The sequence below is a fragment of the Pinus tabuliformis genome, chromosome 1_2 (genome assembly GCF_031772625.1).
Source record: "Pinus tabuliformis cultivar Carrire ecotype Pingquan chromosome 1_2, CPIR1, whole genome shotgun sequence".
NCBI classification, from domain to species: Eukaryota; Viridiplantae; Streptophyta; class Pinopsida; order Pinales; family Pinaceae; genus Pinus; species Pinus tabuliformis.
Window position 1 is genome coordinate 1,267,400,142 of NC_142298.1, and position 13,525 is coordinate 1,267,413,666.

The window sequence follows — 13,525 nt, forward strand, 5'->3', positions numbered from 1 at the left end:
TTCAGCAGAAGCATAGTATCGTGGTGCCGTGGAAGCTAGTAAGGAAGCCTTGTGGCTTTGTCAGATCCTATCAGAGTTTGGCTTTGAGCAGCAGCATCCAACCACATTTTGGTGTGATAATCAAAGTGCCATTCAGCTATGCAAAGATCCAGTCCAGCATCAGCACAGCAAACACATTGAACTACACATGCACTTCATCAGAAATCTCATTCATGACCATGTTCTTGAAGTACAATATTGTTCAACGGATGATCAGGTTGTAGACATCTTCACAAAGGCTCTCACAGAGGCGAAGTTCACTAAACTTCGATATATGCTTGGAGTTCAGGAAGTTGTCACTAAGGGGGGATAGGCTCTAGTGCCTCCTTCCTTCTCCTATTGTGTCATATTTGTAAATCCTTCAATCCTATCCCAAGTTGTTCTTAAGGGGGGATGTTAGGATATTCCGACACATAGGAAATAGTTAAGTTCAACTTGGTCTAGTATAGAGTTAGGTATAGATTTAGGTAAAGTGTGTTTCTTTACCGTTGTACATTTTGTAACTTACAATCCGACGGTCACGATATGTAGTGATCTGACGGTTCAGTCTCTCCTCAGTATTACCGACACTTGATCCGTGGCTTGACACCCGATTGGTCCATGAGTTCTATTTAAAGCGCATGGAGGGTCATTGTTCGGGTAATCCGTGCATGAGAGAAGCTTATGTAAATTTTCATTCTTTGATTAATAAATTGCCTGTAGTAGCCACGTTGGCGCAGGTCGTGGACTGTTTCCCTCTTTGAGGGTTTTAACATCGTCAAAAATATTGGTGTATTGATCTGTGATCTGGTTGTGAGCGGTGTCCTTTTGGTGTTCTTTCTGAGGAACTTACCCTGTAAATTCCTACAATATAATTCCTTGAATAGGAAAACAGTCAACTCAAAGCAAAGGAGTTGATCCTAGAAAAGAAAAAAGCTAAGCTAATGCAGCAAGTCGCCAAAGATAAGGAGATAATGACATCAAGCGAGCCTAAAGCATAAGAGGTGAGAGGAAAAAGGAAAAGACCAAGAACAAGAGGCCTCAAGAAATCTTTGCAAGAGGAACAAGAACAAGTTTTGCTCAATGAAGACCTTGAACTAGAGGAAAGGATTTCCCTAGAGGTACATCGAGATAAAGAATATTGAATTAATAGGGTGAATGAACACTTGAAGAAGCTCCAGGAGAAGGCAAACAGAGACAATCAAATGCTTATACACATGGCGCATCACTATCAAGCTCAAAACATGATCGCCAATGTCAAAGTAAAACAACTTAAAAGCAAGCTCAAGGAGGCAAAAAAGGATCAAAAGGATGGGGGAAAATTAAAGATGCTTGATGAAGCATCCATGAACCTATAAAAAACTTATTTTTACACCTTCCCTCCAATTTTGAGCAAATTGTGAGCATTTTGGGTTTTTGGGAAAATTTTGGTCTAAGTTCAAAAATTTAGCTGCTCCAACACTTTTTCCTCAGGCCTCCATTTGAGGAAAGGTATACATTTGGGAAAGGTCTTGACATATTCTAAAAACCCATTTGCTTAGATTTTGCATAGGTGGCTTAGTTTTGGAGAAAAGTACAAAAAAGTGGCAAAAAATAGCATTCTGGACCATTTTTTGACAAACATTGTGCTTCTGGAGTGACCTTGGGAGAATGGATTTTTGAAGGTCTTACCTTGCTCCAAATTCAGAAATTCAAACTATGCTGGAAACTAGACTTGAAGGATAGTTGACTGTTCTCTACGATTTGCATTTTTACTCCTGGAAGGCACCTGAAAATCAGCTCAAATTTTGCGCTATGCTTCTACACTTTCTGTGTTTTTATTTGAAAATTTCCACTATGTAAAATTTCTAGTTTCTAGTCTGACTTGGTCAAAGTCAAGATTCTCTATGTAATGGCACTAATTACGAGGCTAGGTGATGTAGGCATGAATAAATGTACATCATAGGTTGTTTTTGACGTTTATTAGGCCTCATAAAGGAAGCAAACTCTTCATGAAGTGTTTGAATTGCACCTTCTCACTCTCACCTGTTGGTTGAGAGAATCTTGGAGTCAGTTCCTCCATCAAGGAATTTGACTCCTGAAGGTGGGAAAGTGATCTAAGAGATTCTATAAGTATCATTTCACCTCAAGAGAAGCAGGTTGAGCTTTTTGTAAAGGAGGCTTGCATTGTAATCATCTTTCAGCTAATACAGATACGGGTTGCAACGATTTTCAAGGAACTCTAGCCCAGTGAATTCATGGTGCTTGTACTTCATCATTTTTGTTTTCTCATGGTATAAACATCTTTATCTACATTATATCTCTTCTTTCTATGAATGCCTTGTGATAAAATACTCAGAATTCTTGTTTTTCAAGCTTTGTTATCTGGTTTCATAGTCATGTGTTTTGTCTTCCTAAGCTAATGAAAACATGTTTATTTATGCTCATTAGTTTCTTCCACACTATATCCTCTATGCTACACTGACAAATACTCAAATTACACCATGGCTTCTGACTTCTAGCTCCTTCTTATGTTTTCTCCTGTATTCCCACAGCCTAGACTTACTTGTCGCTCCAAACCCTAAGTTCAACAAATCCTCAAAAAACCAAATTTTCACAAGCAAATACACATATATAGCCTAAAATTCATTTGCTTTAAAGTCATATCACTGATAAGAGACTTAGAGAGATCCCTCTCATGCTCAATAGGCTTAGCTACTGAGGTGAAGTGGTTTGAGGTTACCCTTGTCGATTTCCTTTTCAACCTAGGAGATTGTAAGGACTAACATTTTTGGCACCGTTGTCGGGGAATGAAATATCTTATCTTCCATGGGAAAGAACAACAAGGATCAGATCTGATTGCTGATGGTGAACAGTGATCAGACACAAGAAAGGTTGTGCATCTTTCACCTGGCGATTCTAGTGTCGAAGAATCCAAAAGTTCAGAATTTTCATGGCGACTCCACTGTTCAAAAACCAGTAGTTTGAAGAACTTCTTGGTGTCTTAATTGTTTTCAAGATGGATTCAACTGCTCGAAGGTATGCTCCTATGAATCGAGCTCATATTCCTAGTTTTCCAAATCAAATTCCTTGCATAGATTGGAAAACTAATTTTCCCAGATTCATAGATGGAAATGACAATGAAGTTATTCTGCATCTAATGAAATTTCATTGGCATATACATAAGCTCGGGATTAAGTTTCATGAGGACTATTTGATGAAAATTTTTATGGCTACCCTAGAAGGAAAAGAAAGATCATGGTATGGAGGATTGAAGCCATGTAGCTTATTCTCTCTTAAAGAATTCCACACAACATTCTTTGAGTTTTATGTAAAGTATAATCATTCATTCTTGTTGTTCGAAGATTTTTGTGAATCCTGTGAAAACTTCATTGAATACCTTGAAGAAACTTTTGGTGATGAAGAATGTCTAGATTATGAGATCATAGAGGCCCTTTATGAATATTCTTCCCAACAAAAAATAACAGAGATTAGCTACTTTGATACAAAGGATCATTCACAAAACACATCAACTCCTTCTTTTCTTGAAGATGAAACAAATCTGCATTCTAACAGTCAAGAAGAAATTAATCCAAGTGAGAATTCTAAGATTGCATGTACAGAAAACTGAAGCAGTGAACCATCTACTTTTGTAAGGAAATAGTGAACAAGAAGTTGTTCCCCTTGATTCTTTTGGAATTCAAATTGATATTCTTCCTGATGAAGCACGTGAGGAATCAAACATACTTGAAGTGGTCGCTGCATTTAAAGTTTTCCATGAGCATCCAAAACCCTATCTTTTGGATGAGAGGTATGAAGATAGCCATTCACTTGTTCTTTCATATTGTTCTTTCTCTGAGGTTTTATTTCAATATTAGGCTTGTAAAGACCAAGATTAGTTTTCTAATGAAATGTATGAACAAGAGCTCTAGACACTCACCACTCATATGTCTCTCCAGCTCATCCATTTTCTGAAGCACTATTTCAAGGGCAGATTCATGCAAATCATAATTTTAAATTGGCATGTGTGAAGGTTTCGGACAATGTAATTATGGCAAAGAATAATCATCAAACATTACAAGAAGATTATGAAGAGGAGAGCAGCGATAAAGAATAGGTTGTTTTAAAGCCACTTGCACATGATGTTCTTCCTCCATATTCAGAAAATGAAGAGTGTGCTTGTATTTCTTCTGAATTTCAAGATATGCTAATGTTCCAAATTATTATAGACCCTATTTCAAATTTGTTGTAGACATCTAGAAAGATGAATTCTTGTATTAATGGATCATGAGCACATATTCAGTGGACACTCGGAGTTCCCTAGCTTTTGTTTGTTCTACCCGCTTAAGGAAAGTACAAGCAGAATTCAAGTAAGTAGCCACTTGCTGGATTGGTTACACTAGAGGGACCATTACACATGATTGTATATACATCTTTAGCAAGTGGGTGGTTATCATCAGGATTTGAAGCCTGAGGTTAAGGCCCTAAGATCCCAATGGTCTGTTGCCATAAGTAATTTCAGTCAATATGTTTTTTATAGTCAATTCAGTCGATTAGTCAGTCAGTTTTCAGTTTGAGTTTAGTCTTTTCATTATGACTCCATGCCCAATGGATAAGGCTACTTGGTCTATGGTGTTCTTGATACCTCCAAGGAGTTTCCATCCCCAGTTGGAGCCAATGTTAGTGTCAGTCAGTTCAACCTGTCACCAGTGATCAAATATGCTCTTACAAGGTGTTGTTAGGGTGTCAAGTCAAATTTTTGTCATTTCAGTGAGTCTTCAAATAAAAATTTGGTCACTGGTTGTTGTGTCTAGGTCATTGCTGCTCCCTTCACTTACTCATGGTATTCATCACTCATCATGGCCATTGTCTTCTTCGAGGTATCATATCTTCATTTAAGTGTCTTGGTCATGAAATGGTTAAATTCCTCATTTTAGGTCATGGTCTAGGGTTTCACTCCATGTGTTGTCATGATACCATATGTCAAAACAAAACATGTCCATCATGTGATTCAGTGGGTAAAGGGAGTTAGTAGCTTAAAGAAAGAAAAATAAAGGTAAAGGTAATATTTAATTTCAAATAAGACAATGTTGCAATGCACTACCTCGCCTCATCATTCCTCATAGGGACATGTTTGATTCAAAATATGTTTCTGACCAAATGGAGAATAATTTCACAAATGTGAAATAGATTTTTTTCCATTATAGTCCAAGGAACAAAAACGTCCTTCATTTTATGCACATGTGTTATGATTTGATATAAATTCCCAAAATACACTTGCTACGGGAGAGTTAATGCACTTCTTGACAGCTTGACTTCAAGACAAATTTTCAAGGGTTTGGAGAAGGTGTTGGCAGTTTTAAATGACTCTATTGTGTAGAAGACATCCTAAGCTTTCCAATGGTACCTTCAGATCATGATTTTGATTAGTGAAATGCATCCAAAAGTGCTTTGCAAGTTGGAGCTTCTCTTTTGTTAGAGAAACCCTGAGTTGTTGGAGTGACCTTGGGAAAATCAATTTTTCTCCCTCATGGATTGTCCAAACTACATTCTCTAGGTGTCCACATTATAGAATACTTCAAGATCTTCCAATGATCTATCAATCTCTCAATTTGGAGCCTTTTAAGGCCTCCAAAAGTGGTTTAGAAGATGGCACTACGCTTCTGTGAACTGTGCTGCGCGTAGGAACACTGCATTGTACGCGGGACAGAGTGCCCAGAAATCCTTCAAAACTCTCCCAAATCTAAATTTTTCACTTGCAAGCTTGATTTTATTGAATTCTAAGCCAAGGGACAAGTAATTACACCATCATCCTCCATCTTTTGCTTTCCCAATTTCATCTCATGTCAATGATTCTCCAAGTTAGGGTTTATAGCAAATTTTTCATGGAAAATGTTAGGATAAAAGTGGTCATAATTTTTTATCTCCAAAACATGTAAATTGGTATCCTACACCTACACACATGTTTGATGAGTCATTTTGACCAGTTCATCCACCTCCAAACAAAGTTTAAACACTGAAAAAGCAAAACCCTAGCTCATTCCTAGAGTTATTTTGGGAAAATCTCATCATAAACCTTCTTGGTCGCACTTGCAAGCAGCCACATATTTTTGACTATTTTCCTCACTCATTTCCATCAGTTTTCAAAGTCATCTCATCTTTCATAAAACCCCTCCCATAATTTTGTCAAAATCTCTCACATATCACTTCATTTCCATTCTCACCTCACATCTATTTTCACTTCCTGCTGCTAAGACTTTGTGTCGTCATGGAGGTTGAATATTCACCAGAAAGAAAGAGACAACACAAAGGAGGGAGGATTCTCAGATATGAACCATCATATTGCAACCAAATCAACCCCTATCCTTTCAATAAAAAATGATTTGAGGATGTTCACTACTTGGAATTTTGTAAAAGGGTAAGTGAAGCAACGTTTTATGAGCAGTTGATAAATTGGGTAGCTACACAACTGAAAGGAGAGACTGTTGTCATTGCTGGTATTGAGTTTAGCTTCTCAATTGCTTCCATCTCACTAGCAACTGATTTACCAGACAATGGTGAATATTCGTTTAAGGGAATGAGTCTAGATCTTCAAAACTACAAGCCCTTCTTAAAGACTCCATGCAGAGATACACATACTCACCTCATGCCTTTCAGATATTTGCTCGAGAAGTATGCCCCTTTAATGAAAACTATCATGAGATTATTTACCTATGAAGGTAGATTCTCCAAGTTGTATGCATATCATATTCGCCTCTTGATGCACTTCACATCTCAAAAGCCACTCAACATGTGCAATTACCTATTCAGGAGCATTTCAAAAATGTTTGAAAAGATACAATTAAAGGACAAAGAGCACTATCCAAGCTTGTTTCATCGCAATCTCATCAAAACCATTGTCCTTCATTAGCTGGCAGAGAGAGGTATGGCTTGGGAAGCCTTTTTAGAAGCAGCTTTAAAATGGCATGAGGAAAATGTAGCATCTCAGTCCCCAAGTGCACCAAAACAACAAACAAAGATGGGTTCATCTAGCAAAACAGCAGAGAAGACTCAGCTACCCAAGCCGAAGGTGACCAAAGTGTATAAGAAAGAGCAGAGGCTTGTGTTTTCTTCTCACAAAGAGAAAGGGGCCAAGCCTTCTTCATTGACAAAATAGGGATCGACAGCAAAGGATAAAGAGACAGTTGAGCATGAGTTTGAGCTTATTGATTTAGAGGCGAAATATCAGACTTCAATCATGAGACAGACTATCAAGGACAAAGACTACCAAATCAAGGAGCTAGCAATAAATCTGGAAAGGGAAAAGTATGTTATATCATTCCTTGAACAGGAAAACAGTCAACTCAAAGCAAAAGAGTTGATCCTAGAAAAGGAAAAAGCTAAGCTAATGCAGCAAGTTGGCAAAGGTAAGGAGATAATGACATCAAGTGAGCCTGAAGCATCAGAGGTGAGAGGAAAAAGGAAAAGACCAAGAACAAGAGGCCTCAAGAAAACTTTGCAAGAGGAACAAGAACAAATTTTGCTCAATGAAGACCTTGACCTAGAGGAAAGGATTGCCCTAGAGGTACATCAAGATAAAGAATATTGGCTTAATAGGGTGAATGAACACTTGGAGAAGCTCCTAGAGAAGGAAAACAGAGACAATCAAATGCTCAAACACATGGCACATCACTATCAAGCTCAAAACATGATCGCCAATGTCAAAGTAAAACAACTTAAAAGCAAGTTCAAGGAGGCCAAAAAAGATCAAAAGGATGGGGGAAACTTGGAGATGTTTGTTGAAGCATCCATGAACCTATAACAAACTTGTTTTTACACCTTCCCTCTAATTTTGAGCAAATTTTGAGCATTTTGGATTTTTTGGCAAATCTTGGTCTAAGTTCATAAATTTAGTTGCTCCAAAAGCACAACGCCTTGGCGCTGCACTTTTTCCTATGGCCTCCATTTGAGGAAAATTCCACATTTTTGGAAAGGTCCTGGCATCCTCTGAAAACCCATTTGCCCAGATTTTGCAGAGGTGGCTTAGTTTTGGATAAAAATTCAAAAAAGTGGCAAAAAACTAGCATTCTGAACCATTTTTTGACAGGCGCTGCGCTTCTGGAGTGACCTTGGGAGAATGGATTTTTGAAGGTCTTCCCTTGCTCCAAATTCAGAAATTCAAACTGTGTTGTAAACTAGACTTGAAGGGATAGTTGACCATTCTCTTAGATTTTCATTTTGACCCTTGGAAGGCACTTGACAATCATCGCAAAGTTGGCGCTACGCTTCTGCACTTTCTGTGTTTTTATTTGAAAATTTTCACTATGTAAAATTTCTAGTTTCTAGTCTGACTTGGTCAAAGTCAAGATTCTCTATGTAATGGCACTATTTATGAGGCTAGGTGATGTAGGCATGAATAAATGTACATCATAGGTTGTTTTTGATGTTTATTAGGCCTCATAAAAGAAGCAAACTCCTAAGCAAACTCTTCATGAAGTGTTTGAATTACGCCTTCTCACTCTCACCTATTGGTTGAGAGAGCCTTGGAGTCAGTTCTTCCACCAAAGTATTTGACTCCTGAAGGTGGGAAAGTGGTCTAGGAGAGTCTATAAGTATAATTTCACCTCAAGAGAAGCAAGTTTAACTTTTTGTAAAGGAGGCTTGCATTGTAATCATCTTTCAGCTAATACAGATACAGGTTGCAACTATTTTCAAGGAACTCTAGCCCAATGTGTTCATGGTGGTTGTACTTCATTATTTTTGTTTTCTCATGGTCTAAGAATATTTATCTACATTATATCTCTTCTTTCTATGAATTCCTTGTGATAAAATACTCTGAATTCTTGTTTTTCAAGCTTTGTTATCTGGTTTTCATAGTCATGTGTTTTGTCTTCCTAAGCTAATGAAATCATGTTTATTTATGCTCATTAGTTTCTTCCACACTATATCCTTTATACTACACTGAAAAATACTCAAATTACACCATGGATTCTAACATCTAGCTCCTTCTTATGTTTTCTCCTGTATTCCCACAGCCTAGACCTACTTGTGGCTCCAAACCCTAAGTTCAACAAATCCTTAAAAAACCAAATTTTCACAAACAAATACACATATCTAGCCTAAAATTAATTTTCTTTAAAGTCATATCACTAATAGGACACTTAGAGAGATCCCTCTCATGCTCAGTAGGGCTAGCTGCTGAGCTGAAGTGGTTTGAGGTTACCCTTGTCGATTTCCTTTTCAGCCTAGGAGATTGTAAGGACTAATAGAACTCACACCACTTTCCTATGTCCTTCTACTTTTTGACACTATTATTTTCTTGTGGCTTTAACGGGTTGTCTTGGGTTGCCCTGTCTTGGCTTTGTTCTTGGTTCTACGATTTGGGGAAGCCTTTCCCTTGCTTCGGATTCGCAAATCCAAAGTCTCGCTTCTTTTCTTTGAACTTCTGCTCGATTTTGACAACATATCGATACGTCGTGCCAAGCAAGAAGATGTTCAGGAAATCCATCTCTTCCTAGATGTACCTATGCAGGCAGCCGCGGTATTTGAGTACCAAATGTGGCTCAGAATCCTTGATACGTGTGCAAAGGGTATGAAAATGTTTGTGAACTCCGACACATCTTGGTCCCTTCGATGTTGCAGCATGGTCCACTTTATGTATTTGTCCTCGTAGCTTTTGACAGGGTAATACTGCTCCTTGATGGCATCCCAGAATAAATTCCAAGTGGGTGCGGCTGAAAATAGTGAGTCCGTACTTTAATCCTTCTGCTCGCAGTAGGTTTCCCACTAGTCCTTGATGTGAGGGGTTGCTTTGAGAAGAGAGAAAATAATCTTTTCCTGACGGAAAAATCATGAACAGAAAAATACCCATCTAGTAGATTTAACCATTTATCTATGGCATCTACATCTATTTGACCCTCGAATATGGGGATTTGGAAATTAATTTGTGCCTTAAACGACATGGCGTTTCCAGAGTAGCTATTGGAAGTTGATGTGTCGCCTCTGGGTAGCCGCTGAAGGATTTGGGCAAAGTTGTCCATCATCGCGTTCCTTTGTCGCTTGAGGGCTTCTTCGAGCAAGATTTTGATAGGATCTCTTGCCCCCTCATCTTTCTTTTCATCCACCATGGGAGGCCATCGGGATTTGCAAGGTTGGTCTTGCAAAGGTTCGACCAGTTGAAGCCCTAACTCCTTATATCCTTACCTCGTTAGGTACTTGCAAAGAAAAACAGAGAAAAAGCAGACCGCTCTGATACCACTGATCCTTATTTAAACAGGAACACAACAAATTACAGAGATAATCATAAACAGAGAGATGCAATGGAAATAATACTTCATTTCGTTAATGTAAAATGTTTGAAATATGCTTACAAACATAAATGGAAATAAACCAGCTAGGGCGATGGTAGCTTATCTCTAAGAAGAGATGTGGTGGGGACATGCGTCTGAACTGTCTTACAATGAGGCTCGAAGGCCTATTTATTGTTAAAAAACAATGGAAAACCCTAAACATCCAAAAACCTAACCCTAGAAGATGAAAAGCCAAATTGTGGACATCGTTTTGGGTAAATTGGTACATCAACGTCCCGAGGTCGTAACTTTGGCATACGATCTCTATTTGACGCGCACAATATCTCGTTAGAAAAATCTATCCAGGAATTACAACTTTGGGAAGAGAAACATCAGTCTATTTACACATGTTGCTCCCAGTTTTCCCCAAAAACGTCATTTAGGGCCTCAAAACGGCTCTGGAAGTTCAAGCCCTGAAAAACTGCTAAAAATAGTAAATTGTGCTGCAATTATGGAAACTGAAAGCTGAAAGAGATAGTTGTGGGGGTCCAAGTGGGATAGGCGGGTGGCCACCAATATCTACCTGGATCAAATCCACCTATCCAGGTGATCATAAGGTGAGAGGGAGGAAAACAAACCTGTCGAAGGCTCAGTTAAGAGCCAAGCTAGATATTGCGGACAACAAGAAAATGTCCATTTCTGGGGTGCTTAGAGCAGCAAAACCCCCCTTGAGGTCGATCAATGATCATCCTCTCCTGGAATTGCAGAGGTTTAGCCAGCAACCCTAAAAATTTGGCCTTAAAAGAGGTAATCCAGACCTACAATCCAGACATACTCCTCCTTCAAGAAACTTTGGGAGCAGGAGAAGAAGTCTCAAAATCATTGTCAAAAATTTTGCCTGGCTGGAGCATCCAGGCCTTGGATGCCAAAGGTCACTCTGGGGGCCTAGCTATGGGGTTTAAGGAAGGGAAATTCAAAGCCTTAAATTCCTAGGGGATGGACCAGGTAATGGGGATGGAAGTATATTCCCAAGAACTATGCACTAATCTGTTGATTGTAAACATTTACGAGCCATGCCAAGGAAGAGCCCTCTTCTGGAAGACCCTTCTCTCCAAATCTTTACTGAACAACCCGAATCTGGTCATTGGGGGAGATTTAAACTTCTCCATTGGCTCATCCGAAACATGGGCCCCTCGGCCAAAGAAGATCAGTTATCAAGTTTTTTTACCAATTTATTTAGAGAAAACAAGCTGTTGGACATAAACTTATTGAAGATTAGACCTACCTAGAGGAATAGGAGAATAGGGGAAGGTCATCTTGCAAAAAGGTTGGACTGCTTCCTCCTTCATGAGGAAGCAACAGCAAAGATTCCAGCCTTTTGCCAGTGGGTGGGTGAAGGGGGAATCTCGGATCATATGCCAATCTTGCTAGAACTATCCAAGCCCCTCAAAAACTAGTAGCCCCCTTCAAATTCAATCATGCTTGGCTACAAGAGGAATCCTTCAACTCTCTCTTTAAGGTCTCCTAGAGACCTGCAAGGGCCATTGACTCCAAAGATAAAGCTTTCCTCTTCATGGAGAATCTGAAGCGCCTTAAAAAGCTACAGTGAGCTGGGCCAAGGAGAAGAAACTAAAAGAAGATGAAGATCTCATCCAAATAGGAAGGAATCTTCAATCGCTCGAAAGCCCTAAAGCCAACGGTTATGAAACTCAAGAAAAAAGGGAAAGAATCATGCAGCTGTAATCCCAAAGGAATAAAATCCTCTCAGCAAGAGAAGAACAGTGGTGAATGAAGACCAGAGCCATATGGCTAAGGGCAGGGGATGAAAACACAAAATTCTTCCAAAACTATGCTAGAGGAAGGAAGAATGTGAACACCATTTGGAAACTGAAGGAAGAGGGAGGAAGAGAGGCTCGATCCTTTGAGGACCTATCTCAGATGGGCATAAGACATTTCCAAAACCTATCCACTGCCCCGGCAGAAGTTGCTTTAGCTGAAGTAATCCAAACAACCCAAACTTTTCCTTGTTATGTGGATGAAGAGGAGCCATTGGAACTAATGGGAGAGATCACAAGGGGGTAAGTGGAAGGAATTATAAAAGCAATGCCAAAGGATAAGAGCCCAAGTCTAGACGGATGGACAGTGGAGCTATTCCAGCACTTCTTTGAGCAAATTGGACATGAACTCACCAAAGTTATTGAAGAATCCAGAAGGAAAGGGGTAATATATCCCCCTTTCAACTCAACCTTCATAGCCCTCATTTCGAAAAAATAAGATCCATCCTCCTTTGAGGATTTCTGACCGATCTCCCTCTGTAACTGTATCTACAAAATCATAGCGAAGGTGATAGCTCTCCATGTAAAACCAATTCTATCTAGGCACATGTCAAAAGAACAGTTCAGATTTTTGAACGGGAGGTAGATCCATGAAGCAATTGGAGTGGCCCAGGAAACCATCCATAGCATCAAACAAAAGAAAAGTAAAGGAGCAGTAGTGAAAATAGACCTCTCAAAAGCCTTTGACAGGGTCAGTTGGATGTATATATGGATGCTACTCACACACTTGGGGTTTCAAGTTGACTTTATAAACTTGGTGATGGGATGCTTAACCAGTGTAAGCTTTGCGGTCCTCATTAATGGAGCAACCTCTTATTTCTTTCAAGTTCAAAGAGGGTTGAGACAAGGATGCCCCCTCTCACCCTTCCTCTTCCTTCTGGTAGCAGAAGGACTCAGTCAACTGCTCTTAGAAGCCAAAAGGAAAGGGGATATCAAATGGCAAGAAGTGGCAGTCAACTTAAAAATAACCCATCTCCTATTTGTGGATGACATTTTGCTCTTTAGTAATGGAAGAAGGAGAGAAACACAGGAATTAAAAAGGATACCAAATCTATTCTTAAAGGTAACAGGCTTGCAAGTTAACAAAGAAAAATCACAACTGCTGCTGGAAGGTTTCAACAGGAAGGAAGTAAACAAAATTAAAGAAGATTTTCCTTTCGAAGATTGGAAGCTAGAAGACAATTTTAAATACCTAGGTTTCTTCCTGAAGCCCTGCTCATACAGGAAGCAGGATTGGCATTGGCTGATTTCAAAAATCAAATCAAGGATCACCCACTGGAGTTTTAAATGGCTATCTAGAGCTGGTAGACTAACCCTCATTAAATTAGTCCTACTTGCTATACCTATCTACTGGGTTGCTTTAACCTGGGTTCTAAAAGGGATTATGGAAAAAATTAGAAGAGTTTGAAGCAGATTTTTATGAGC